Source organism: Zonotrichia albicollis, chromosome 4 (assembly GCF_047830755.1).
Source record: "Zonotrichia albicollis isolate bZonAlb1 chromosome 4, bZonAlb1.hap1, whole genome shotgun sequence".
NCBI lineage: Eukaryota > Metazoa > Chordata > Aves > Passeriformes > Passerellidae > Zonotrichia > Zonotrichia albicollis.
Genome location: NC_133822.1, coordinates 57102847 through 57130347, shown reverse-complemented (window position 1 = coordinate 57130347; position 27501 = coordinate 57102847). Strand labels below are relative to the sequence as shown.

The 27501-nt window shown below is 35.5% G+C and overlaps 1 protein-coding gene across 3 annotated transcripts in view; it reads left to right on the top strand.

Annotated features, from left to right (window-relative positions):
* The window catches only part of IMMP2L (inner mitochondrial membrane peptidase subunit 2), a 419753-nt gene that overhangs the window by 323965 nt on the left and 68287 nt on the right, over positions 1-27501 (top strand). The window lies entirely within an intron of this gene.

The following is a 27501-nucleotide window of genomic DNA, read 5'->3' as shown; positions in this document are numbered from 1 at the left end:
GTATCCTGCTGTGGAAATACAAACTATTTTAGCCCTATTCCACATGCAGGATTTTTCTGTCTTTTCAAGGGAGAATATTCCTCTAATGTTATTTAAAAGCCTACTGCTTGTTATAGGGAAGCTGTCAAGACTGGATTTTTCCACCTTGTGCATTTCATGTCTATTTCATACAGAAGTCCTCCCACTAACTAATTGAATTAATGACAAGAAGGACCTTATGAGTTTATCTGGCTTCTTGAAGTTTAGCCCAATTATTAAATTGAAATAATTTGTTCTCAAGAAATAATACAAAATAGGCCCACTGTCTGATTTGGAGCGTGTAATGGTGATGCCTTCTTTTAGTTTGTCTCACTTTTTGTGTGCTTGTATTTCCTGCTGTTTTTCATTATTATTTTCCTTCTACTATCTTCCAAGATTTCTAACATCTAGTTTTAGAGGTTCTTTCTGACAGAATTAAGTCAGTCTATCCTGTGTAGGTATCTCTTTCCTCCCTTAGTAAGCTTTTCTCTGTCACTCTCTGTTCCCAACATAAATCTTAGTCATAAAGCCACTAATCTTCTTTTCACTTACAAATATATTGCCAATGTAGGCTCAGAGCATAAAGAACCTTTAGCAGTTGGACATTGGTTTCAGATTTACAGCAGCTCATACAGAAATTCATACAAGGTAAAATCCTCAAGGTACTCACAATGCAGCTTTCATGCAAGACAGAATGCTGGGGTAAATCTAAATACCCTCAGATTTTTGCTCCATTCACTACTGTTTATAAATATTAGTAAATCCCCTTCACTAGCCTTTAGCTCACATTAATCATCAATTGTTAGCTAACATCAGATAGTATATCACTTTTCTTACAGCAATGACACTTTTGAGAGCTAGCAGGACAGATTTTGACAGTGAATTCTTTATCTTTCTTCAGGAAGAATGACCTTTGTATTACTTTGATGAATACATTATGGGCAAGTCAGCTGTAAATAGGTGTTTTCCTCTCAAATTAAATTAGAACAGCAATTGCTGAATGCAAGCAGAAGGAACAGAAGAGATCACAGGGTCTGAAACTAACTCCAGAATGCTAAAATATAGAATTTTTCTGTCTGTAAAAGGAAATGGAAAGTGCATTTAGAAGGACTCACTGCACTCTAGGTTCTTTTCATACTACACATATAAGATTTTAGGTTACTGCGACATTTTTACTGCTCTTCTGTACTCTGGAGATTATTTGCACAAGTGAATTAAAATATTGAAATCACTCTTTCAAGCCATTCAGAAGGTATGTGCTTTTTGAAAAAAAAAATTCTCTCCTAAGACTGCAGCAGTGGTAAGGAACAGACATGGTAAGACATGGAAATGTTTTTCTCTTTGTTAGCATAAAGGTCACTTAAGATATGGGGTTAAATGTGTGTCACATTAGGACATGTGTGTCACAATTCTGACTTTCAAAATGATGTTTTCTTTAATCAAAAGATGCACTAGAAATAGTGGGGGGCTTAAGTGGACAGTGTTGTAGGCTGCCATTTCCTCTACTTTGATGTGATTGTATAGTAGAAAGGCATTTATAGTGCAGAGAGACTCAGTAATGTCTTCCAGATGAACTTAATGGGCTACATGGGGCATAAAAGGAAATTATAGAAAAACAGATTGAGAACAGATGTCAGAATATTTTTTTTCTCTTGGAGAATAACTCTGTGTAATGGCCTAATGGGTTAGGTTGATAAAGCATAAACCCTGATACCAATCAAGTTCTGAATTAGATGCACATTTGAAGAGATAGGAATTTCTAAACTACAAAACTTGGCCTGATTAAATTGTCTTTATTTACTTCAGAAAAATGTTATAAAATAAATAATATTTTGTTATTGCGTGGTTTTACAAGGCTGAAATTGGATTTTTAAAGAATAGACACATATTTTCCTGAAGTGTGTAAATAAAATCAAAGTGCTTAAACTAAGATTTAAAAGGTTTACTATTTTTGTTCTTAATTTTGTCTTTGAATAAAATTAATACCTTAACTGATAGTAGAAAAATAACAGGGTATATATGGTTAGTGCTGAATTAGAAATGCTATTAGCTTTGTATGTGATCAAAACTTAGATATTCATTACCTTTTCTTAATACAGGACTAAATTCATTAAATAATGGCTATTGTACATTGTCTTTTAAAAAATGCTTTGTGTAATACTGAATAGCAGGTGATACAGAGTACTGTTGCTGTAATACTAATGTGTTTCAGGTTTGGAAATCTGCCAGCCATTCTTAACAGTGAAAATAGCAGTTTTGAATAGAAGCCAATAAACATCTAGAGAACTTGCATATTTTTACTATAATTTAAGGGGTAAAAAATTACATGTTATTGGATTTTTTTTTCAGTTACTTGGACTAGCATGAAGATTTCTCTTCAACTGACTGTTGCTGTTTCTAAATTCTGAATGAAGTTTTATAATATTAGGGTAGCATTCCTTATTTGGCATACTACAGAAATGTGATAATGAATACCTAATATAATAAAGGTACCACTTATTAAAGTTTCTTTTTTTTTTGTTTTCAATTATGGTAGTTTTCCTGTTTGATGGACCTTTTTACTATGGGTTATAGTTCAACAGCATAGGAAATATAAAAGTAATGTTCCTGGCAATGGTTTTGCTTTCTTAGATCAGAAATGCAGGAGATATTATAAAAAAATGATAAAGTTTTAGATTCCCCTGCTGCTTCAAATTCCTTAACAATTTTAAAGGGTTTACTTTATGCCAGATCAGGTATTGTCTTTGCTTGCATAGTCAGGATAATATCAGCATAAAAGCAAGGTGACAATTTATATTCTGTGTTCAATGTTCTGGCTAACTCAAGGGAAAAGTCATTATAAACTGTACTTTGTGTAGATTAAATGTTTAGAGCTGGCAGCCAGCAGTGCAGAGATGGTTATCCAAACAATATGTGAGGGTATCTAAGAAACAGTTATGAATAAGTGCATGGTATAACTGATATATTCCTGGATGTACACATGTGCAATGAGAAGCTCTCTCATAATTTTTAAAGTAAAACAGGCAAATTTTATCCTATAATGCTCTTATTTATACATTTACATGTTTCCAAATGCCTCCAACCTGGGGATATGAAGGACCTTTATAAAATTAGGGCTTGCAATCAATGGCAGTCTTTCAGCTGTCATGTGTAAGACCTGAACAAAAGCTCATTAAAGTCAATGAGAGCTTTCTATTGCCTTTAATGGCTTTGGAGAAAGTTCTTTCTGAATTAACCTGTACAATCCAGTGTAAGGGCAAAATCAAAAGCTATTATCCTCCTTATCTTTCTTGGAAACTTGTGACACAGGTAGATTCAGTACCCTGTCAAAAGTGTCTCTTTTTGCCTATCCAGGTCCCTATCTCAGCCCTTTTCCTAAAAATACATCTTTAATGTGTTTATTTTCAAAACTTGTTGAAAACAAGTTGAACCTTGTTCAACCTCTTGTTGAACCTGAGCCAAATTTTTTTGTTTGACAGAAGTTTTACATTTATAAGCTTCAAATGAGTAAATTGCTTTTAGTTAGCATTACTGTAGAGGCCAATTTTTATGATTGCTTATTCTGTACTGTACATTCATGGAATAAAATATCTGAAAAACCTTTCTATCTGTTTAACCACATTTTCATTTAAAAGCACAAACCTGTAGACTGTGGCTAGGAAATTATAAACTAGGATGACACTGAACAGAATATCCTGGATTTATTAGGTATTTTGATTTGATTTTTGAAGGCAATCATCATCCCTTTCAGCTTTAAGATAGGAATGGTTTAACTGTTAACCCTCAACAGGCAAATTAAATTACTTACAGAAGCAGAATGTGGCCTCTTATGATGTTTTCTAGGCTGATCTAGTCTTTCTCTCTGTAATTACTGTTAGTGAATACAAACAGTCAAAAGCAGAAAATAAGAAAATTACATTAGAGAGTAAGTTGAATGGAAATATGACACTTCTAGTGGAGTGCAGAGGTTACTGCTGGTAAAGGAAATACTTAAATCAAGATGTCTGCAGCTAGTGAGAGTACCTATGCTTCATCTTCTGAGGGCAATTGAAGGAGGAAGCAGATCTCTTTGTGCTGTTTTGAATTACTTACATAACAGCAAAGAAAGAATGCCACATGTCCTAAGAGTGCACATCATCTTGGTGATGATCTTGCCGTCTGGAGAAACTTCCATATGTGAGCTGTAAACTGGTGCAGGGATTACATATCTCCCTGAAATGGAGCAGCCTCTAAGACAAGAGGTGGGAAGAGTTTAACAGCTCCCAGCAGTGCACTGAGCATCACTGCATTCAGTTGCACAATAAGGCTCATAGCTAGGGCACGCTTCCCACAGAGAGCTCTGCCAGGACTTGAAATACCTGCTGACTCCAAAGTGCCATTCAAAGAGGCTTAAGACAAATATGTCAATGGCAGAGTACCAAACCCTGTTTTTCTTAGTTTAGAACAGTCAAGAAGAGATAGTCAAGGGTGGCAATACGAAAGTGTGATTTTAACAAGAAAACACTTATCTCTGCCTACTCTCCTGAAGTTTATGTAGGTGAGAAGAGTGATGACAAAGAAGTCAGTGGAGGCTGGGAATGACCTACTGGGGACTTGTCTGCATTAACTTGCTAACAGATGTTGCAGATTCTACTGCTGGCTTTTTGCTACCACTGCCACCAGTGCACCTTCACTCTGCTATATAGATGTACCTTGGAGAGTGGCGTGCCTATCATGACATTTCTAGTTCTCTCTTGGGTATTAAAGAAGAAATGAAGGCTGTGTTTAAACAGGATGTGTAATGCAAATATGCAATCAATGCCATTCCATATTATTTATCTCTGGCTACTGGCAAAAATGAAACAGGTGAAACTGTTTACAATCAGAAAAAAGACTTTGCATATGGAGCATGGAGTTACCAGTAGTAAATGGCATGGATGCAGAACTTGAACTTGTAAAAATCTATGTTGAATAAAAAAGATAGGACATTATGTGTTATGACTGATGACAAATGAAGCTTGCAGGGTAAATATGCTTGTCCCTTTGAGAGAATACTGTATGAGAGATGCAAATTGGGATGGTGGCATTTCTGTGAAGAATGACAATTCACTCCAGGAGCTGCTGAAGGGGAGCCTTGCTAATAAGATTGTGTGGCCTGACTGTCCATTAAATTATCATGGCTAACTGAATTTGCACTATAGGGAATAAAAAGTCCCCTATAGCTGTCCTAATTATTTTGAAAAGTAAAATATTTAGCTTGACTATTTTAAACCAATGCATATGGCTATTATCATGTGACTAAAAGCTCTCAGTTAAGGCTACTCTATTTCTTAGCAATAGAAAGTTTGCTTTTCGTCTTAGTTATGTCAAATCTTATTTTATGCATTCTAGCTAATTTTCTCTATTACTTGTAAATGTAATTTATTTAGCATTGATAAAGCTTCAGTCATTCTGCTTATGGAGCAGGATTTATGTAACAAATTCAAGCACAATGAATTATTAATGCAAATATTTAATATTTCTGAATGCAAAAGCCTTTAAAGAATTTTTCAACCACATTGGAAATAATGGTAGTCTGAGCTGCGTTTGACATCACTTATATTGAAATAAACTAGGAAAAATGTTGAAACAGTATTGGACCTATTTAATGAAATATTAGAGGAGATCAGAGAGCTATCAGAATCATTCAATCATTTTAATTATCTAATTTGAACAGCTCTGCATTCAAATATAATAATTTGTGAAACCCTGTGTACTCCTTCATCAGTTTCCTTACAACTATTTCTCTTGTTACTGCTTGAAATACCCTTATATTTGATAATCTTTCTGCAGGATTTGCAACATTATAATGTCTATATTGAATTAAAAAATTTGCTTGTTTTAATGCATACGAGACTCAAAGGAATCTTTGATGACTTCTGTATAGTTTAACCATGTAGGGAATTTTGATTCATGCTGGCGTTCATCTTAAGGTTTCTCAGGACATAATTGAAAGAAAAAGAACACAATGTATTTATTTCTTTATAATTTTACCTCCTTGGACATGGATTACTGTCAAATCTCAGACAGTGATTACTGAAAAAAGTTCTAAATTTTAGTTTTCAGAATTGTAGGAAATTTTTATTTACCGGATTCCATTTTTGGATATGATAGATGCATTGGTGTAATAAGTACTCATGTCATTAGAAGTCCCAAGCGTAAAATAAGACTATTTAATTCTAGCACCTTCTTTACATGATTGCACATCATATTGGAAGGCTAAACATGTGTATTTGTATGGCAGTGAATGTGCAAACCAATATGTATGTATTTATTTAGGAGGGAATGTTTTTTTCATTTAGAAGCAAAACATTGTTGAACCGTGATGAGTACTATACCAGTACTTCTATGAATTATTAGAGGGAAGTGATGATTTCCATGCACTTGGTGCAGTCAGGACAGTGTGCTGTGGGGATTCCCTGCAGAAGGGTTGGCAAATGAGCCCTGAGCAAGGCCCCTGTGGCAGAGCTGTAGCTCACCATGCAGAGGTTCAAGGGCAGGCTGTGCCTGTGCCTGGCTGGGGAGGCTGCCAGGAGAGATCAGAGCTGCTCACGGATCCTCAGCTGCTGCACAGCGAGCGAGGAGGCAGGGCCAGACTCCTCTGAGACACGGAGTCATGGGACAGGGACAGCAGGCACAGCACCCAAAGTTCTGAGCAGACATTAAGTTATTGAAGTTTGGGGGTTTTTTTCATTATGGCAAAGTCTTGCATTGGTTGCTGGAAAAGTTTGGAAGATCTCCATTTTCAAAGATAGCGAAAAGGTCTGCCTGGAGAGCCCTGAGCAACCTGAGCTGGCTGAGCCCTCCCATGTAGGAGGCTGGACAAGGTAATCTCCAGATTTCCCTTCCTACCTGTATGTCTGTGCATATAGAAAAATTGTTTTTATTTTGTCAGTACTATTTATTTAGCATTTAGACATTAAACTGACAAAAGTTATGTGTTAACACTGATGGAATCACTTTTATCAAGAGAGAGAAAATAATAAATTTACTTTTCCATTGCTGCAGTCTCTCAGAAGATTATCAAGGGCATCAAACTGCATTTTAGATTGTACAAACAGTTCTTTGCAAATCTTTATTTGTATTCCCTCTGTTCTAAAATGAATAGTTTAGAAAATATACTAGATATCATGAATTTCCCTGACCTGACCATGTTTAAAATCCAGCCTGAGCAGAGAAGAAAAATTTTCCTCAAATATTGCAAACACTTTTTTTTTTTTTTTTAATAATACATCAGGCTTTATATGTATGTTATGGAGCAAATAACAATATTTAATTTTAGCTAAATCTGATTTGGACAAGGATCCTGATCTCTCAAACATTTGGTTTTATATATTTGATATAGGATCTTCTATTGAAGATCCTGTTGTCTATAGGATCTTCTTAATAAAGTCCAGGGCCTGCATGTTTCAGACTGCTTCTCTTGCTTATGTCATGTCTTTTCTCCATCTCTTATTTTGAAAGACAATAAATGAAGCACCCTAGTTCAAACTGAATAATTTTGCTGATTGTGGTGATGACAGATAATTCAGTAAAAAACTTAACTTTTTAATTAAGCAGAATTTTTTCTGTTAAGTAATTTAATTCCTGATTGTTATCCAAGCAATCAAAGCATTTTCCAAACTGTATGGGCTTTTTTTGAAAAATACAATTGTAATGGACATATTTATTTATTTATTTAATTTCAGAATATAGAAGTATAGAAAGAGTTTTTTGATGAAAATAATCATGATCTTGTCAGAGAAATGTTCAGATTGATAGCAGAATTTTCAAGTTATTATTTCTCTCTTTCACTGCAGAAGAGACAAGTAAGAATAATTCTTCAGAGGTAATTCCCATAGAATGTTACATATAGTGAGAGGGATAATGCCTACTAACAGAGTAGCAAATAGGTTTGCAAAACAAATAATGAAATATATTCCTCTTCCCTTGATTGTTATTTGAGATAATGTTACTTAATTAAAGTCGGGTATAGTTCTTTTCATTTAAAAGTTCTGAGGATTTGGGCACTGCAGATTGACATCTATTATGGTTTGAAATTTTATGTAGATTTTAATTAACAGCTCCTGCAACTCAGTGTCAGATTCAGGAACCAGCACAGTTTTTGTTTTTCTCTTGTCAGTCTGGAGGTTTAGAAGAGTTGTGTATAATAGGAAAACTGGTATTTCCTCTTTCATATATGCACCATTTATGTAACTGTAATGTATGTCCTGATGGAATTATTGAAAATGTGTTTAAGTGCATTTGATGCAAAGCAGAAATCTCTTATCATGTGATCATCAGCCCTCTGTGCTCATGAGGACAAGTTCAATGTAAACTTTTGATTGTGAACCTTGATAACAATGCCTGCCAGCTGCAAGATCAGCATTATATTTTCTAATTGCAACATTTTATTTTTACCCCAGGTAATCTATCCCAATATAATTTTAAGAAATGCTTTTCTGAAATATGTATTTATTAAAGCTTATACCAATGCAGTCTCTTCTTCCCTGCAATACATCTTCCTGAAGCTGGGAGACCAGGTGACAAGCTTTGGGGGTTGTTAACTTGTACACCTCATATTTGTGAGATATCACTTTTTGCAATGGGAGCAGAAGGAAACCACAGTAGTAGTTAACATGATGTGATGGCAAGATCTGATATTTCTTTCCTAGCAAAGGTATAAATCTGAAGGTGATGAACATTTTTCACTCTAAATCATGGGTCATGGATCAAGAATTGATCCATTATTAGAAAGAATGGGGAAGATAGAAAGAAAAGACAAATTTTCAACTTCACAAAATACTTCCACTTCTGGTGGAAGTCATGCAATTTTAGTAACAAAAATCTGTGCAGCATCAGTTAAGCTAATAAGAAAAAAAAAAGCTTCTCAGTATTCTATGATGGTAAAATGAATTATCAGGTTTTTTCTGGATGAGTCACTTCATGATCTTTCTTGAGAGCATAGTAAATGGTCCCCACAATGACTGCTTTACAGCCATTGGATTAATGTATATGATGGGGTGCTTAAGCAAAGGAGGTAACTTGTTAAAACCTTTTGTCCACGCTGCCAGAATTATTATTTGTAGAATATAGCTTTGACTTGGTACTCAACCAAGACAGGCAAGCAAAGAGCTACAAACCTTCCCAATTTTTCTTTTGGATCACCTTAGCAGGATTCAGGTTTTTTGTAGTTTAGCCAGTCAGAAATTTTAAAGCCAAAAGCTCATCTGCCTTCCACTAAAAATGCACAAAAGAAATAACAGAAAGTTTAAATGTACTATCATCTTAGGTGTTTAGTATTTTTAATTCTGTATTATGCCCAATGATATTCACATATTTTCACATTATGAAAATTAAAATTCAGGTTTAATTTGCAGCTTATTAAAACCCAGGATTTGTATCATTTAGATGCCAAAATAACAGACTCTGGAGTACTCTGTAACAGATGTGAAACTGGTTTCCAACACTGAATTTTGGCCATATACACACTACCTCTAATGAAAGCCAGGGGAAGCCTATGACCAAAACAAGATGTAATACACTGAAAAAGGAGAGGGATCAGAAGAAGTGACTACCTACAAAATTCTCCATGACTGCTCCTTGGCAGGTTATAGCCCCACCTAATATAATGCTCACCTTCACATTTCAGAGGCTTTGGCGGGTAGAAAGAGCTCGCCAGATGATGTTTTTTACAGTTTCAGAGACTGGACACAGGCATTCCAGAATCCAATTTTTTTTCAAGACTCTTATAATTCTGTCACAATCATGAGACACTAATTGAAATTTGTTCTTCAAAATGCTGCCAATGTAGGTTTCCACCTACAGGATAAGTCAGAAATACCTGTGTTACTCTTCCAGACTGAAGAGTAAAAAATTAACATGCACTTTGGAGTGAAAATAGACATGCCTCTCTAAAGTTCTGGTTTTGTTACAACTGCTGTGTTCTTGGTGTCCTCAAGCTGTGAAGAGATATAACACTCCCCAATACACTGTTTTCTCTGAGATGTGTATTGTTTTCTGGTAAGTCCTGTAATACAGAACTTAAGAACTACTACTACAGGACCTTCGAAACGGTTTCATATTCATGATATCTGTACTCAAATATGCTGTTAAGTCTTACGTATTGTCAGAGGAATTTTAGAGGCCCTCAAATTTCTGCATGATCAATGAAAGCATAAGGTCTCAATTCAAAACATTCCTTAGTTAATATAGGCTCTGATTATACTTAGTGAGTGGAGCCATGTAAAGAATAAATCTAATTTTCACAGTTATTAAAATGTTTGTAATATCAGAGTGAACTTTTGTTCATATAAATTTTCAAAGAAACCATTGTATTTTCAATTAAACAATTTGATAGTATTACAAAGCAATTAGCTTTTAAATGAAAAATATTTAGATTGAACAAGACAAAAATACTAATGGAATATAAAGTCTTCATGTTCACACTTAATGATGTTGAGTTAGGAAGAACTGTCCCTTAGTCACTTTGGATCCCATTTGGAACTCTCTTACATCTTCCTGCTGTTAGGTTCTCTGAGAGAGTTTTCCTGTAAATATTTCATAAGTACTGTTCTGTTGTCACAGTATCTAAGTTTCAAGAAGCAGAATGGTAAATGTGTTTGTTAAAAACCTACCATTCACTGTTGCCTTATACTACTGAATGTTCTACTAGCCCCACTAGTTATACACATACCAGTGCAAAACAGGTATGTTTGTACAATAGAAACTTGTTCAAGAAATGGATTTTAGTACATAAATTAGAAACCAAGTTCATATTACAAAGATCATATCTCTTCCCTTCTCTAATATTCATTCTTCCCTTCCAAATTTATTCAAAACTCTACTTTTTGCATTGTGCATAGAAAAAGGTGCAACTCACATAACAGTAGAAGAAGATCTTGTATTTCTGTTGTAGCATTCATCTCATGTTTGAACTATATTCTTAGCAAAGAAAATAATAAAGATACTCTCTTGATCATTTATATTTTCACATGCAGTGTGGTTTGTTTGGAAGGCTTATTTTACATCTATGTTTTAGTTTGAAGTTTCAGGAAGTACTGCAGCCTGAAGTAAGTCATACACTAAAATAGAATATTATAATGGGATATCTTTCTTCCCTGGTTTGCTTTTAGAGTTCTCTCCTGGCACATTTTACACAAATTAATTTGACAGTAACAAAAACTAAAAAGGTATTTGGATTACTTCAGCAGTAAACTAGCAACAGAGCCATGTCATTTCAATTTATCACTTGTCTTTAAGTGTGTGAAACCTTAGTGCTTCATCACATTCAAATAGATTGCTTATATATAGAAAAAAGCTGCAGACTTCACAGAGAGGGAAAAAAACTATCAACTGCCAGATGAGCTTTCACATTCTCCCTGACTTGCAAATTTTTTTAGTGGATCTCACACTACCTGAAGTAGAACAGCATAGTAACCTTAGTTTTACCCTTGTTACTATGTCTCAGGCTATTAGGGATTTATCCATCAAAAAGAGCTCTGGCCCTAACAGCACACTGGGCCTTTGTAATTATAACCTGGGAGGCAAATCCTGTGAAGCCAAACTTAACCTCTATAGTTAGCTTGTGTCCTACTAGCATAAATCTGTGCTTCTTGGTACACTGAAGACATCTACTATATTCCCAGGGTTATACAGGAAAACGGAACATGCACTTATTCAATGATGCTTGCACAAACATATTGAAAACAAAAAGAAAACAATGAAAATACAAAAAAAAAGATAATTAGAAGTTGGTATCTTTTCCTGTGATAAATTCTACAGAGACTGAGAAGTGGAGATAGGCTAGACAGATAATGCATTATAAAGTAATTGTTAAAAAAAGTGAAAATATTCTCTGAGTAATCTTACCTCCAGGTAAGATTTTTGTGAGCTCAGGAAAGAAGAAATACAATTTCTTCTAGTATTTCAAATCTGAAGTTTTTATTTTTTTCGGTCAAAAAAAAAGTGAGGTCAGAGCAGACATACTATTTTTACACAATCCAAGATTTAAAGTGAATGATCTATTGAAAATCCAATGTGATTTATTATGCATAATTAAAAAACTAGCACACTTATAATCTAAAAAGCCTCAGTGAATGAATTCCTCCAACTCAATGATAAATATCTATGTAAAATGAACTTAGTAAGAAACATCAGTACAATATCTATTTCAAACTATATTCCTTTTTTCAATGGGGTTAATAATATGCTGCTACATGTGCTAGATTTATTATGGATCATTACACTGTTGTGCTCTTGATAGTGGCTTGCTGCAGAAACCAAGACTAGTGAAAAAAAAGTAGTAATAGTACAACACCTTTAGTTTCAACAAAGCATTGCTAAAGTGGGTAAAAAAAAGGTTTGATTACTCTTCAGAGGCTTTTTCCTTGTCAGAATACCTGGGTGCTTTCTCTGAAAAGTAAACTGTATAATCTAAGGAGAAATAGCTCTGTTTACCAGAAGTAGTCAAAGTAGCATATACCAGTAATACCTGGAAAAGATTCAGTTACCTTGGGAATAAAAACATTAAATTTATTCTTCTTTCTGAATTCCACTTTAAAACATTTATTCTTAGCTCTCTAGAGAAAGTCCCAATTGGCATTTAAATGCATTTATTTTTAAATGAGATTCATAAGGGACTAAATCTATCAAAGTTTTCTATGGAAAAAAATTAATAGAGAGATGCTTCTTATAGGTTTTGAAGTAAAGAATTACATTTTATCTTGAAAATGGAATGGTGACAGCTTTCTTGGAGACTAATTTAAACTTTTAATAGAATAAGCATTACATAGCATTAAGACAGGTAGCTTTAGATTTCATGCCTTCTCTGCAACAAAGGGTAACATATTTTTTCATTGCATTTAGAACGGGACAAAAAATACGTCATCTTTTCATCATGTTGAAATGTCAGTAAAAGTGCAAATTAGGCTCCAGTATTAACAGGCCTTTCAGTGACAGCACAGCAATCTCTTAGAGAGTATTGCATTCATTTCTCTGTTTTATATAGATATAAATATACATTCCACTTTCAGTAATTACATGCCTCCTCGAGGTCTGGGGCATTTGCAATAGCTTTCTTACCCAAGTCAGGTAAAAAAATCCCCAAACCTTTTGTAAGGTAGAATAGGTTTATCTTGTATCTGGTTTGTACAGTATGTTAGAGTATTTAAAACTTGGGAAGAATCTTGTCTCTGGGAGTTTTGCCAGGGTCAGTGATGTCAGGACTTCATCCCCCAGCAGGATTTTCCTGCTGCTGCTGTGCTGCAGACGTGTGGCCACAGACTGTCCCCAGCAAGGGACAGCACATGGCTCTCCCAGCAATGCCCTGCTCCAGCCCCTGCCACGCTCCATCTGTCCAGGGCTGGCAATGTTTGCAGAGAAAAGGATCATATCTTTGTCATGCAACCATGCACCAGGAGATTCTTATTCCTGTGTCATATTTAGAGATTTCCTCTGTTATTCTGATGTTTTGTGGCATGTAAATGCTAAATACAGGTAACAGAGCTAATTTTTGTATTTGTATAATAAGAACCGATGCATCCTTCAAATCACCATAGTCAGAGGAAGCACTTTGTCAGTGAGGAACAACTCCCAGTACCTGGGGCTAATTCTGAAATTCCTAATTGATCTCATGTTTTAACACTAACAAAAGGGTTGCATACCATGAATGGAATACCTTTTCCTTAGCTGTGTATGTGAAAAATGCTTGTAGTTTCTGAACTGTTTCTTATAATTCATAGCCTCTGTGTATCACAGGCTAAAATTGAAAATAGCCAGCAAATTGCAAATACATTTGCTTGATAGGTACAATTTGAAGTATGAAACAATAAACTGGAAAGTCTCTTGGGGTTCTGGGTAATTCACTAGAAATACACTTAGTGTGGCATTGCTAATCCAGTTACATAAAGAAGAAAAGTAATTGCTAAAAGTAACAACTTTTATTACGTTACCAGAATAAAATGCAGAGAGATCCTCTTATGAAAAATGCTTTTTTTTGGTTTTGTTTTTAAATTTAAAAACTTTAATTGTCATAAAACAATTCCTTTTTCGTTTTTGTTATATTTTCACTCTTAATTTGTCCTATCAGTAGACACTTTTTCACACTTAGTCACAGTCTGGGGTGAGGTTTGTGGAATTGTTTGGTATTAAGTACAAAAATGTCTTTCAGGCATGTAGAATCTCATCTAGTTTAAAATTTTATTCATCCTAACTTTTTTTTTTTTTTTAATAATGTATGAATACTCATGGCCACGTATTTTCTTGATCATCGGAACAATCCTAGATGCATTTGAAAGGATTAATCTCATGGTGGGTCTCCTGAATTGCATTTCATCTCTCGTGCAGCAGCCTTTGTTAGTTCACAGCAGAAGACAGCACAGATTTCTGTTTACATGGATAAAATAGAAAAGAGTTTGCTTTTCTGTAATACCTTCTCTATCTCAAGGTATTTCAAAGCACTTGAAAGAACATCCTGGCTGAGTTCAATGCTGCTGCAGTGTGTGAGTAGGCAGCTGCAGCAGCCCTTCAGGACTGTGTATTTAGCAGCAGCACAAAGCCAGACATTGCAGATAGGAGAACGAAAGAAGCTACGTTGAAAGGACGGTGAGAATGAGTGCAAGGGATTTCACTGCAGGAAAACAAGCAAACTGACAAAACCATCAAAAAACTGTGTGAGAGGCATAGCATGTTTTAAAACATTTTCCTCATATATAAAAGATGTAAAAGATTATATGATTGCAAGATGTTTCGTGCTGAAGATATTTTCTTGTTTAATAATCTCTGTTCTTTGAACTGAGTTCATATAAAACTTTAAAAATCATCAAAAATATAAAACTAGCATCATGTTGTGCTTTAAGCCTTTTCTGCAGAAAAGACAAAGAAGCAAAGCACTGCAAATATTGAATTATATTTCATTACTGAATGTAGCAATTCCTGTGTGCTCTAGAGAGTGTAAACTTTATGCAGATTTGGCATTGCCAATGTGTGTTCTCTACCATTTTATGGAGCTGAGATGTGGCAACTCTCAAATTAGCACCTTTCCTCCACATTAATCTTGCAGTAAATATATGGGTACCTATATTTGCAATTATTTCAGTCTTGCTTGTTTTGACACATTTGTCAAATTCCCAGTGTTTGCTTTCAAGTGCAGGCTAATAGAGTGTCCCAAGACAAGCATCTGGAGTGTGTATGTGCTATTTTTGTAGTAGGGAAGAAAATATTGATAAACTAAAAATGCTTGAAAAGGCCTAACCAAAAGATCAAAATATTGTGTTTCAAAAAATATTGTGCAATTTTTTTAAAATAAATAATGGAAGTATAAAATAAGATGTGCATTTAACTCCGTAAGTTTTCAAAATGTCACTTAATGAGAGTCTAGCTTTCAGTAATATGCTGCATACATGTTTCTGTCAGTTCATGAATCTTTCAAAGAGGATCATGATATTTATAGAAGTCAGATGAACTTTGAATGTAAACCTGTCTCAAGACCTGCATTTATGAAAAAATATCTAACTCACTCTTTACTTTTTTCATCTGTGTTTCCATATCCTTCTCTTCCCTATTTTTATCTGTCCTTTTTTTCCCCCCAAAACAAAAGATACCTTTTTATTTTTTTATTTTTTTTACAGTCAACTTCATGCATTGCTGAAATAAAAGCACAGACAGTTTTCAGTCTCATATCTTTAAGCACAGAAATTCTCAACCTCAGTTGTCTAACTGTGTCTTGAGGAACAGTTCTTATTCTTCCTAACGGAAGTAGCAGTTCTCAGACCTCAAGATTAGGAATTCGCTATGGGCTTTTAGAAGGTTGGGGGGCCTGTGGGCTAACTTTCAAATACTGCCTATGGTTCTCAGTTTATTCCCCTAAATTTTGTCTGAATAATCACCTTTTTGTCTGTGCATCATGACTTCACACTACAGATATTAATACTTTATTTACATTTCCTCTTTATTGTATCATTTACATTTGATTCCCTGAGTGCGAGTCAGTCTGTGAGATGTTATGAAAAGAGAGTGTATGTCATACATCTGCTAAAGCTTCAAACACCTTGGGCACTCTGTAAGAATTAAGAAAATAAGTCTTCTAAAATGATGAAACATGACATTAATATAGAAAATGTCAGTCACTTGTTATATTTTGTCAGATAAATATTATTTGCTGTGGCAGAGTTCAATGCTTAATAATACATTGTTCTTGTCAGTACTGTTTAAAGTGCACATGATTCATACTAAACCTTTATCTTAGCTGATAGTGAAAGTAGGCACTTAGCATTTTCCAAAACCAAATCTCAGTTCAGAAGTTTAATACACTTTCATATTTCCTGCAGTAGGAAAGAATATTCTGCCTTCTCCATAGATTTATTTATCTCAGTAGTATAGAAGAGGTTTATGGTGCCAGTGCTGTGGTTTTACAAGATCTACTGAAACAGTATTTAATTAAACAGCACGGTTTGATAATGTAGGATTTCCATATATTAGAAAATACTTTTTAGTGAAATTTAGTTTGGAATTAAAAAGTATACTTCCTTGCAGAATGAAAATGAGAGGCAATGTTGCTTGGTAGAAAAATTAAGAAGCTTTGCAAAAAATCTGTTATTAGAAGATAAGTAGTCACAACATTTTAGAAAAATATAAAGTGCTATATTTCCAGCTTTTTGGTTTTTATGTTCAAAAATTTTATAAAGAAAGATAACAGTTTTTAAATTTTATTGCAATATTGGTAATTTTCATTTGTTTATCTCTAAACATAAGTGTGAGAACGTTCTGATAGAAAAGACATTTTATCTAGGACTGTGTGAATACCTGGATATGTTTTTCAGACTTGACCAAACTCAATTAGGTTTGCAAATGTTTGCAGATAACCAGTTTTTCCCAGATTTGCTTTCACCATATGAAGTTACAATGGAGAAGTATAACTTCTAATCTTCTCTATTCTATTTAGCAAACTTCTAAACACTGTTATTCTTACACAAATAATGGATGTGAGGGAATGGCTCAAAGTTGCACCAGGTGAAGGTTACACTTGATATGAGGAAATGACTCCTCATTGAGAGGGTGCTCAGTTGCTGGAACCTGCAACCAAGAAAAAGTGGCCATGGCCACAAGCCTTTAGTTGTTCAGCCATTTGGACAATGGTCTTAGTTTAACTTTGAGGTGGTCCTGTGTGCAGTCAGGAAAGATATCCTTGTAGGTACCTTCCAAATGGAAGTTCTCTATGGTTCTATGGTTAATTTTGTCACAGAATGAAATGTTGTGCATGATCTAATCTGGCTGTTGTATAAAAATTGTAAACATAAGGTAGGTCTTATATCTTAGACCATGAGTTTTAAAGGTTTTTGAATACTTAAAGTTATATGTTGATATTAAAAAATATAAAATCTTTTAATAAGGTAAGCTTGCAGAAATTTTGCTATCAAGAACTGTTGCAAGTTAATATGTGTCCACATTAAAATACAGGTATGTATGTTGATATTTTCCAGGGAATTGGAGATTATTGTATTTTAAAGACTGACACATCAGGATAGTTTCTAACATTAAACAAAAATGTTACTAAACCCATTCATTAACAGCACACTACATGCTAATGAAGTTCATTTTACATGTTATTAACCATCAACAATAAGTATACCAAAACAGTTAGTGTTTCTACTTATTTAATGGGCTTTTCTTCCTTCTTCTCCATATTTCCTCCTTGTGCTTGATGCTTTTATGCTATTTGAGGGTTACATCTCTCAGTGTTTGAGACATTTGTAGAACCCTCTCAATAATATTTGGTCGGCCATGTGGTTGTCAATATGACTAGATAGTATTTATAGTTCTATTCTAACTGAAATATTCTATTCTAGTCTAGTCTAGTCTAGTCTAATTGCAATCTTGATTTTAATCCAGATGATGTTGCACAATACTCTATCATTCCCAGTAAATATCTGACTAGTTTTAGTCATATTTCTCAATCTGATTGTCCTTGGTATCTCTGATTTTTTTTGTCCCCTGTTTGCACTTTTGGTAGCCATGTTGCCAACGTATTTATGTGAAATGCATGGACATTATGTATGGCTACACATTCTTAGAGCTGCCAAAGACAGACTGTTGCTGCTTACAATTGTTAGTTGAATTACTCTTGTTTTGCAGACCAGCAGAATAATTATATCTTGGTTATATTTTATAATTTATGAGTGTCACATGCTTCTGCTTTGGCTACTGTATGTTGATTTGCCTGCCATGCTAAGTTCAACTAATCATCTACAATAATTTTTTTTACCTATGACACATCTAGAAGGGAATTTATCCCTTTGGAAAACAGGGATTTTAGATGACTGGATGAGTAATCCTCCAAAAGTGCCTAGAAGAATCCAGGACACTCAGTGACTAATATAGGTTAAGCAGGGCCCATCAGATGAGAGGAATTACACCTATATTGCACTGTCAGCCTTTCCACTGACAAGCTGTTCATACATGCAGGAAATTTTCCAGCATTGCTTGTACTGGTGCTAAGTAGGGAAGATCTATCCCTGTTAACTGTTGCAAAGGTAGACATTTATGCACACATACAATTGCAAAATTGTATTGCCACTGTTGCATTTCAAGTAACTCAGTATAATTTACTGACAGAAGTGAATTCTAGGTTATTTTCTAGATTAGCACTTTAGTAGTTATTCTCAGAAAGTATATTTATCTGCTTTTCAGAGTAAATGTGATGCACTTTTAAGGTTAGATTCACTCTTTTTTTTTTTTGTACTAGACCTATTCTCCTAGATTAGTCAGGGCTCTGAACTTGCAAAACTTAGCTGAACTAATTCAGGTAATATTATTTGCAGTCTAAATCACGGTTAACCTTTTTAGTAATACCAAATATCAAAGGTCAGGAAAAACTATCCTATCCTGAGTCTGGTTAAAACACTGCTTTGGTTTGAAAAATATTACAAAATAATAACAAAAGCCTACATCATACAGAATGAATACTCTTGATGTCCAGTTGTCTGTATTTTTTCCCTTTGTCAGGTCAGAGCTCCTTAACTTTCAGTGCAAAACTCTCTGTAGCATCTCCGCTCTTGCTGCAGGTGCTTTTCACAGTTCTGCAGCTCCATTTTTTGATTTTACTCCTCCCCCTTTACTGCTATGCCTTTGTTTCTGCCTTGAGAGCTCTTGTTTCTCTGAAAAAATCTTTGCCTTGTCTGTTCAGATGCCTCATCAAAGCATGTTACTTTGTGCTCAGCCTTACAAAAATGGGATCCTTTTTTATTTTTTATTTAGGGAACAATAAAATACAAAACAAAGAAATAAGTTGATGCCTTCTTTTATAAGTTCTACACATCTTCTATGCATTATAAAACTTATAATAACTGATATTAGGCATAAATTCTAATACTGATGTGTAGTTTGTATCAAAAAATTTTAATTAATGGCTTCTGCCATTTTTTATAAGCAGTGACCACACTTGAATTCTTTATAATCAATAAACCACAAAGCAGTTTGAGACTTCATCTTAATCATGACTCTTCAGGCTTTTAGCTGTGCTGTGACCTGAGGTTGTAGCTGGAATTTGAGGACTCCCAATCTCCCAATTGTTCACTGTGGAAGTCTTGGAGTTTCCTTGTGGTCTATATACCTATGTCTGTAGGAATAGGCTTTTGCATATCTTGCACTTGCCTTGAAAAAGCAGGCTGGAAGGTGTCCAGATCTCCCTGCTGAGACACAGACTCAAAATGAACTTTCTTCCCCTAGCTGTTGCTTATCACTTGGCCTGGGATTGATATTAATGTTGGGATACAGAAGCAGCTACTTCTTAACTAACTAGGATTCATTAGCAACAATTTCTTAGTTTTTCCTATTAGTGCTACAGCAGCCAAAGTGCTTGGGATTTCTCAGTAATTTTTAAGTGTTCTTCATTTCTCTCTACTGTACACAGATGCTTTTTTCAGCCTGTGCTTGTCAGTTGTAGCTGACAGATTCCCCTTTTCTCTTTGAAGGGCAGACCTTTTAAAAGATCAGATGTCCTTTGATCTCTGGTTTGATAATTTTCCATATTCTCAGCAGTCGGTTGAGAGACTCCTCCTTGATTAGAGTCTTAGCTACTATTTTGAAGGAAAATTCTAATCTGGGACATGGTTTATTTTTGCCAAGCAATTATTGTTATTTTTTTAAAGGAATTATTATCAAAGTGCATAAATGATATCTGAACAAGCAATTAAAGATGACTTTATAACTAATGAAGGGTTGTAAATGTAAATACAATGGCAATATGTAAATACAATGGCAATCAGTGTTTGTATGAGGTAGAAATCCTCTTCTCCACACAAATTTCACTGAATTTCCCAGCAGCAGAAGCCAGAGAAGCATCCCACAGAAACCCCCTTGGTTCCTTTAGCAACATTTCCCACTGGGGTATGCTGACATCTAATAAAACAGTTTGTCTGTGATTTTTCAGACAGCTTTCAAATCATGTTTTCAAGAAAATCTGAAATAGTTTTAGTGTGATGCTTTGCAAAAATCTTACAGCTCTATCCACCCACTTTTAATTCTGTGAGATGTCATTGCTGTACTATGTCCTTTGAAAAGAAAAAGAAAATGGTGGTCCACTTAAAGAAAATTTCAGTTTAATCAATCATAAAATAAGTAAATTTGTGTATATAGGGATCAATTTATCGAAATCTCCATAAATAACTATCCATAATTTCAGGAAATTTACCATCATTGCTACCTTTTATTCTGATTACAGTTCCTTGCAAATTGCTAAAAGAAGCTGACCTCCCTGTTTGGAAGGAGAAATACTGTGACAGTCCCATTAATTCTCATGAGAAAAATTAACAACATATTAGCAACAACTATTTAACAGGAAATGGGACTTTAATATTTTCTATATAATGCATTTTGAAAAGTTATTTTTGGGAGAGAAGGGTAGATGGGTGGTTGGATGAATAGTTGTAGCCTTTTTATAAACAGCCAATCTCCAAAAAACAAAAAAATTCTGCAAGATTATCTTGAAAAAGCTATACGTATATACTGAGTAGAATGCTTTAAAAATAATGAAAAGGGGATTTGAATGCAGGAGCAGAATTTTGCAACCCTTGCTGGTGTAGGACTGAGAGCATTTTTTCACACTTTCCCTTAGTGGTTTCTGAAGTGTAGCTGGGAATAAAGGCGTATGGGTTGGAAGACTACATGTGTGTTGAATGGCCATCTGTTATGGTATCCCTTGGGGATAATACATCAAAGGAGGTTTCAAAATGGAAATGCTATATGACCATTGCAGTGATGTCCTAGTTCCCAGAAAGACTTAAATCATGACATGAGAAAGTGGGAATTGCTTCTACTCTTCTTTTAGGTGTTAGTCTTGTAGCCCAGCGTTCACAGATTAAATGTCAACACTGTAAGCTATCATCCTGCTTATCAAAGTACCAATATTTCCAAAATGTGTGTATCCCCAAACCCCAAGCAGTCTCCTTTGCAAGATCCCTAATGCTCTCTGCTCCGCTCCAAAGCCATTTCTCTTACAGAGTCCTACTGTGTCTTTGATATGAAAACCTTACCACCCTGGAAACTGAGCTACAGTCAAATTCATTTAATAAAATAAATAATGTAAATAGTACAGAACTGATTGCATTAGCCAGTTTCATATTTAATTCATAAAACTTTCCATGTTTTAATTTACTTGCTGCTGCTACTGCAAAATTTACATTCTTCTTCACCACAGGTTTGCTGGAGAAAAAAACATTTTTCAGTAACAGAATACAAAATAGTCAGACTAGATAAAGGATTAAATGTGGAAGTGAGTTAAATTGTACAACTGTGTGAAAAACAGATGGAGTACTGCTGCTTGTTAGCAAAACTTAGTTCTCTAGCAAGGTTTTTGTAGTTTTGTGATAGTTTTTGTGATAAAATGAATATTAGCCTTATCTCAATTTTTATTAGTAGTATTGTTGCTGTTGTCCTTCTGATGATTACACCACTGATGTAATAAACCCTTCACAGACAGACAGACAGAGCAAGGCCACAGTTTGGCCCAGGCTTGGGACAGGTGCCCCTCCATTCTGGTGGTGTTCTGTGCACCTGTAGGCCAGGACTCAAAGGTGCAAACTTCCTCAGCTCTGAGGGATCACCACAATTTAGTCTGGGCAAGGAGCTTTGCTGACTTTCTATTCAGAATTTTTGCAGCTCATTGCACTGCATGTTTTTTCAAACTAATATTTTTGGATCATATTGATAAGAAGCCCTTTGAGATCTCTTTTTCTATTTGGTTTAAAGGGCTTGTTTGTTTGTTTCCATCTGCGATAAAAATTATATTTAAGTGAAGAGGCATATATAGATCTTATGCTGCTCTTTATACTCCTGGGTTTTCTGCTCCCTCTGTGCACTTTCTGGCCCAGGGCATCCTCTCCATGACAGCCAGCCAGGTGCTGCCTTCCTCAGCTTCCAGCTCTCTTGCCCTTTAGAGGCAGCTGGCCTCTCTGTTCCGTCATGGAGCTTTTTTACCTTTCTTAAAGAGGCAGTTTTATTCCTACTTGCCTTAACAAGTAACATGCAACTTACAGAAATATAAAAATGGTAGAAGGATTTTCAGATAAATTTTCAATCTACTCAGCCCTCCTGATTTAGATCTTTTAATTTTTGGCTGCAGAATGGAGTTAAGACATCTAAAGCTCAATGTCCTGCTTAGACCAGGAATTTTAATTTGCAGGACAAGTACATTGATTTTTGATTATTTTTTCTTCCCTCATCCACCTCAGCTAGAGCTGCCTTCCCTTAAGCACTGCACAGAACCTCAGCTACAAGGATACATGATGAAATGGCTCACAGAGTTTCTCCTTTTGTTTTGAAAAGCATAGCACAAAGTTGTTAATGAACAAATACACAGAATAATCTATTCTCTTCTGTTGAGCTCTGCTATTTTAGCAGATTTTGCATCTTTCCTTTTGTGTGTGTGTGTTTTGTTTGGTTTTCTGTACCTCTAGGTGAGCACTCCTTCATGCAGCTTTCTCTTTGCTGTCCACAGCAGCAGCAGAGAGGCTAAGCAGGCAGAGGATGGGGGAAGCAAAGGGAGGAAAGCAAGAGTGGGGGAAAGAACTGTACCATGTGAGCTGGGTGCAGTTAGACTGATCTCTTCTTTTACTGCATGCCTTTGCTTTTGTCTTCTACCCCACTGCCTTCCTTATGTTAAAAATCTTACTGTGAGAGAGGCAAGAATCATATCTTGTTCAGGAACAGTCTGGCAGTCTTCCCTCTCTACCCTTGGGGGCTCCCTGTATCCTTTCATCATTGTTGTTCCGTGGCCTGTGAACCTGAACTCCGATTTCCCAGTTGGTGAGATAGCACGATGTTCCTTACCATCTGGCAAGTCAGTATTTTCATACAAAAAAGTTTTGGATTAGTAGTACAAAGGAGCTAATTATGTTCAGTGAGTGTTTCATGGCATGTAATTATGCCCAAACAAACACGAGATTAATTGTGGAAATGTTTTCTCCAGCAAGTCCCTACTCAACTGATCCAAAGATAAAACAGTGTGCATAAAGAAATAGTGGTTTGAAAAGCAATGAAATGCTGTTTAGCACCTACAGCATAGTTTATTTCTCTATATGTCCTGAACTGCAATTCTTTTGAGATTATAGATTGGTAAGTACAGCTTGGATATGGTTCATTTACAGAGAATTCCACAGCAGGACCTTTAGCACAGTCCTGTGGCAGTAGGGTTTTACTTTTTGCTCTGAGGTTTCATAGTGAATTTCCCAGGCAAAAGAGTTCATTTGCTATTTTTATGAAACCCTATATAAATGTTTGTTTACTATGCTTGTTTATTATCTAAATTTTATTTTTCATTCATTTGAAACTGTACTACACAAGGTGATAATGTATATTTTTAGAAAATATACAGGTAAAATTGAATACTACAAAACAGAATTTGTCATGAGTCGAAGTTTAGTAATTCCTCAAGCTGAAATTATTTTTTTTTTGTTACCATTTGTGGTATTTTGTTTCTGGTAAGTTCCTATTTCTTTTTTCTTCACAATAAATACGTAGTTCTCTTCTAAAAAGTTGAAATGTAGGTATATATTTCTGCTTCAAATTTGTGACATCAAAGAATTACTTAAGAAATTATCATTTGTGGTCATCTACTCTATATTTCTTTCGCAAATGTTGTGCATCTTTCTTAGTACCACACGTAGCCATAGCACTTCTGTGGGGAAAGCCTCATGAATGCTGCATAGAGGAAAATTACTGGCTTCTGTGTGTCATGCACAATTCCATTTTTAAAACAGACAAGAACAAGATTTGCTGTTTTGCAAGTGTTACAGTGTAGACTTGTCATTGACTGCCACCCTCAGACATCCCCTTTCCTGGGGATTTTAATGATTTTCTCTTTCATGACAAACTTTAATGCATATGTCTTGTGTACATTAAAGACTCGTTTTTAAGTTCAGACTATGCAGGAAAGTTCAGACTATGAAGGAAAGATTCTTGATGATTATGAAGGAAATAATTGTAAGGCAGATGAGTACATGGGGTTTTCCTATTTTTACTGATATTTGCATGTGCTATATCTGAAATGTGCCTGAGACTAATGTACTATTTATTCTAAATTATCAAAGTGCAAGACAAGCTAAAATATTCTGTACATTTTGTGTTTAATTTTAAACAAATTTTCACCACTTATTTAATATAAACCTGATAACCTGGTGTTAAACCTTGTGCTTGTCAATTTTTTTTGTCAAATTTTTCTTGTCAAATGTTCTTGTCAAATAGTTTCCACTGTCAGAGCCTTGCATATGCTGTTATTCCTCCTCTGTTTTCAAATGACTGTGGGAAAAGCTAATGCACCCCGTGTTTGCTTTGATATGAGAAATATTTGTAAACAAGTAGCAAACAATATTATTTATAACAATTATGATTGTTGAAATGTATAGATAACAGCTGTAACCTCCTGGTATTTAAGCCAAGCCTACTCTCCCTCTTTTGACATCTAAGCAATGCTCACATGGTGATTCCACATTGAAGGAATTAGGAGAGTCCTTTGTGTTGGGCTCTTGGTGGGGGGAGAAGACAGCGCTGGCAGGATCATGACTGCCTGAGACCCAGCCCAACTCAGCATAAGCTGAAGTGGCTGAACAGCTGCCTCAATGCACAATACTAATTCTAAATGACCTTTCAGTGTATAGTAGCAAAGTAAATATCTGATTACTGCAGAAAGATCTCTAGCAGAATGGAGAGTTATGAGAACATGACTATATTTTTTACAGTCTGACCTTTGCACAATAGTTCAGGATGAAGAGCTCTAATACAAGTGGTAGGCTGTGACTGTTCACACACACTCTACTCTGTGAACAGCCCAGTGCCAAGGTATTCCACACAAATAGCAGGTATTAATTTGCAAGTTTAAATTTAAAAAACGACACTGGAATTTGCAATAAATTTGAATAAACTCTAATGGAAGAAAGTACTACTTCTACTTGAAATTGCAGCAAAACACAAAGACAATCTTAAAGTTTTCCCGATTTCTGCAGCCAGCTGTTAAATGCATAAATTTTTTCCAGGCATGGGATCTACCTGTAGTTTCCACCAGAGGACAAAACCAGAGAAGAAAGAGGGCAGCAACAATGCACTGAAGCTGGGGAATTTGTCTTGTGGTAGCACATTCCCTGCCAGGCTCCAGTGCCCTAAACCCTCTCCCGCCATAGACTCTGGCATAACTGGGACATATTGCTGTGGAGGCGATGTGGGGACGTGTCTGCTGTGGGCCCACAGATGCAAGGCATCTTCTTCTGTGAGTCTGATGGCTTGTGAGGCCTGAGCAGGACAAAAACATGACAGAAGAAACCATAAGCAAATGTGACCCACCTTACTGTGCTAATTTGTAGGAAGTAACAAGTCTTAGCATTCAGTTTCTCAGACTGCCAAACCACCATGGTGTGTTTAATGGAAGTTTTTATACCCTGTAGAATGGAACACTCAAAATTAGTGAGCCCAGAACATCTATGAGTTTCTGTTGCTGTGCTAAGAAGTATGAAAAGGCAAAGGGTTAATGAATCAATTATAATTTATGTTTCTAGGTGTGTATGGGTATATATGACTGTTTGGAAACCTGCCATTGTAAGATAAAATAGGTCATCTCTTTTTTCTCTTTTTCTTTATTCTAAAAATACTTTTTTGCTGCAGGAATATCTTGTATTCACTGTTGCAAACAAGAAGTTAGTGCTATATATTCTTTAATACAGGAGGATTTATGTATCAAATTAGCTTGGAGATATATTTTAAGAAATCACAAAATAGAATTTCTAGCACAGACTTCACAGGTAAAAATGGCTGAGGAAGAGATGAAATATAATGTAGTGATAGTATAACACTTGGTCTCAAAAGTACAATCAGAATTTTTTTGTTTAAAAATCTCTCCAGCCATGCTGAAGTCTGTGCTGCTTCACATTTATCTAATATTTACCTCTACCTGAATTAAGAATTTCTGTTTAATATGCAAAAATATCCAGATTTTTTAGAATATTGCATCTTTTAAAAAAAGGAAGAAAATATTGTATGTGAAGGAGAAAAACATCTTGGAATTTGCTAGCTTCGTTGGTGTGCTTCCAGAGGGGCATGAGGTTCACCAGGGAGACTGTGGTGTTGCCATTCCTGGATATATTAAAAACTGATTTGGATGTGACCCTTTGCAGCTGGGTGTAGGTGGCCCTGCTTCAGCAGGGTGATTGAACCTCTAGATGATCTCCAGAGGTCCCTTCCCACCTCAGCCATTCTCTGATTCTGTGATATACAAAGGAAAAATCTTTGGACCATTACAGTCAGGAGATGCAATATTTAGCATAATAACTTCAGGTATCCTGCCTCAGTGGTAACTCTGAATACTGCAAGAATGTTGCTGTTTCCTTATAAACCCATTGTTGTTTCAGCTTCAAAGATAGGTCAAGATTTGGAATGGAGTTTGTTGTCAGCTGAACGATTTTGCTGTGCTGAACTTTTCTGGTTACATCCAGCAAGGCCTTGTTTCCCCCATAGCTCTCATTAGCATGAGACAGTAAGTATTTAGTATTGCAAGTATAATGCGGTTTTTAAAACAGAATAAAAGTTTCTCCAGGCTGTACAGTTCCAGATCTCTCACCCTTTCCTCTTAGGACAGATTCTTCAATCTCTTAATTATCCTCATGGCATTCCCTTGGACTTCAGTATGGCCATGTGCCTTGTGCTGAGGAGGAGCCCCTCACTGCAGGTGTCTCTCCAGGTGCTGAGCACATTGAAAGGATCACCCCCTGTCAGCTCCTGGGACAGGCTGGCAGGGCATTGCTTAATGCAGCCCAGGTTACCAATGAATGAATTGAATGAACTGAATCCACTATGATGCAATGAAGTAAACACAATAAAATCTGAAATAGCTACTAAGTTAAAAAGAGTACTGAGATATTCTCTGAAGGATATTATCAGAAATATTAACTTTGTGTGATAGAAATGCAAAATTCATGCTTCTGTAGTTCAATTTTGCCTTTCTTA